The sequence below is a fragment of the Elephantulus edwardii genome, unplaced genomic scaffold (genome assembly GCF_000299155.1).
Source record: "Elephantulus edwardii isolate Elephantulus edwardi_28Jun2011 unplaced genomic scaffold, EleEdw1.0 scaffold00020, whole genome shotgun sequence".
NCBI classification, from domain to species: Eukaryota; Metazoa; Chordata; class Mammalia; order Macroscelidea; family Macroscelididae; genus Elephantulus; species Elephantulus edwardii.
In genome coordinates this window covers 13,997,881-14,000,637 of record NW_006399770.1, presented here as the reverse complement: position 1 = coordinate 14,000,637, position 2,757 = coordinate 13,997,881, and the positions used below count along the sequence as shown (strand labels likewise).

At 37.8% G+C, this 2,757-nt stretch overlaps 1 pseudogene; it reads right to left on the bottom strand.

Moving 5' to 3' along the window:
* Positions 1–223: 223 nt before the first annotated feature.
* LOC102871958 lies at positions 224–2,235 on the bottom strand (annotated as a pseudogene).
* Between the last annotated feature and the right edge of the window lie 522 nt (positions 2,236–2,757).

The window sequence follows — 2,757 nt, the reverse complement described above, 5'->3', positions numbered from 1 at the left end:
TAGGCCACGAGAGCTTGCCTAATTTTCTTTTTCTAAGGGCTCATATTGCAAACATTAAGCCAGGCATGAACTTTAATCTTGTGGGCCCAGACTCACATATTTAAGAAGAGTAAAGCAAACTCTGATCCATGTACATGAATGATAACTATTAATCACATATTAATCATAGATTAATCATATTAATCACATAGTTTTTAAACTTCGACAGCTTAGGACTTGAACGTCACAGGTCTTTAAGGTCTTTCTGGACGTCCCACAGAGCGTTTTGACACTTCTTGAGTTGAGCGGCCTCATCATCTTTTAGTTTCTGGTAAATGATGCTGTTATTCAGAATACGTGGAAGGCTCAGGAAGACTTCATTCTCAATGCCATACATCTCTTTCACCATTGTTGAAACTGGATGAATCCTGGATAGATTTTTCAACATGGATTCAATCAGATCATCCACAGTTAATCCAGTAGCCCAGTTGGTGTATGCTTTAACTTGATGACTTCATAGGCACTTTCAACCACCATTTTATGTACTTTCAATTTTCACTATTGTCAGTCCCCATCTCTGCATTCAGTTCCTGGAGAGAAACTCCTGCGACATTCATGCCACTCCACACTGCCACAGTTGTGTTGCCATGTTCTCCCAAAATCCATCCATGGCAGCTGCTGGGATGAAGGCCAAGTTTTTCTGCCATAAAGTATTGAAATCAAGCGGAATCCAGGTTACACCCACTCCCAATTATACGGTGCTTGGGCAATCCACTTAGTTTCCAGGTAACATACATAAGAATATCCACTGGGTTGGAAACTACAATTATAACACATTCAGGACTGTACTTGATGATCTGAGGAACAATGAATTTGAAGACATTGACGTTCCACTGCACCAGATTGAGTAGACTCTCCCACTCGTGCTGATGAACTCCTGCAGTTACCACCACAATCTGAAAATTGTCGGCTACAATTTTTGATGTCTGAAGAAATAAGCTCCCATGTTGCAGATCCATCATTTCTCCTTTGTCTTCTAAATCATCAACAAGGGTAAATTCGTCAGCCATAGACTTTCCCAGAATGCTAATAGCATATGCCCTGCCAACTTGTCCAGCATCCACTACAGTGATCTTATTGTTTGGAACTGCTTACTGCTTCCTCTGTTCTGCAATCCCAAAGGCACACAGTTCAAATATACCAGCTGCTCCATGGGAAAAGAATGCACAGTCTCCTCCCATGCAATTTATTGCCTCTGAAAACCTGCTGGAGGGTCAGCTATGAATTGGTTCCAACTAGACAGAACACAATAGTAACAGACCTAAGGGATGTTTGAAACCAAGACATACAGAGATCTACAAGGAACATAGATAGAAAGCCTTCCCTTAAAGCCAATATCCTAAATTTGAACTTCTAGCGTCTGAAATTTTTAAAGAATAAATTTCCATTTGCTAAAGGTTTTCATTTGAAGTAGTTATGTTTTAGCATCACTAGATAACAACAATGCTAAAATTAGAACTTGATATAATACATGAGGAATAATACCTCATAGGCCATGAAATAGGGGAATTAGAATTTACTGAATGTTGAAGAAGAAATGAGAAATCAAAGAATTTGTCAAAAGATTTTGGGTAAAAAGAGTAGCTAATTTTTTGTTTTTCTAAACTAAATCAGAGACTTCAGCTCCTTTAAAATATGAACCTAAATGCTGATCACTTTGCTAAAATTAGTAGACAGATCTGGGAAGCAGTAAATATTAACAAAAATATGTAGGGGTTAAAGTAAAATACACACAACTGTTACTAATATTCTGACTAGAAATACCATCTCCATTCATCGAGAACCTATTCAAACTTTATGCTGAGTGAATAATTCTTGAAGTTGGATTACAGGAAGGATGCGATGTCAGAACTGGAGGAAGACTTATCACAACCTATGTTACACAAATGACAAACCTTGCTTGTTGAAAGTAAAGAAGACTTGAAGCACTTAAAGATCAAAGTCGAGCCTTCAGCATGGATCACACCTCAACACAAGAAAACAAAAAAGCTTACACTAAACAATATTATAATAAATGTGAAAAAGATACAAGCTGTCAAAGATTTTACTTGGCTTCACAATCAACACTCATGGTTGTTGTTGTGGTGGTTGTTGTTGTTGTTAGGTGTTGTTAAGTGGTCTATGAGTCATAGTAACCTATAAACAAGAGATCTTGAACCTTGTCCTTACCTGCACCATGTTCATTATTACTGTCATGGTCAAGCCCACTGTGGTAGTCACTTACTCAATTCATCTCTTTAAGGGTCTTTTTTTTCCACCAAACTTCTATTTTTTCAAACATGACATATCTCTCTCTGTGGACAGATTCCTCCTGAAAATAAGTCATCCTTGCCACTGAGAAGCCCTCTGGTTGGACTTCTTCCAAGACCACTTTTTTTTTCTTCTTTTGGCAGTCAGGGGGCTTTTCAATACTCTTCACCAAATACTACCAAATACTATCAAGGAATGGATTATTCTTGTCTTCCTCATTACTGTCCAACTTTCAGATGAATAGGAAGCAATTGAAAATACCAAGATTTGTAGTTTTAAAACTGAAATCCTTGCTCTTTAGACATTTGAATGGTCCCTTGACACCAGAATTCCCCAAAGTAATACTTCACTTGATAAACTTCATTAAAATCAGATAGACTTATGCACACCCATGTTTATTGCAGCTTTGTTCACAATAGCAAGGAGTTGGAAACAACCTAAGTGCCCATCAACAAATGAATGGATAGA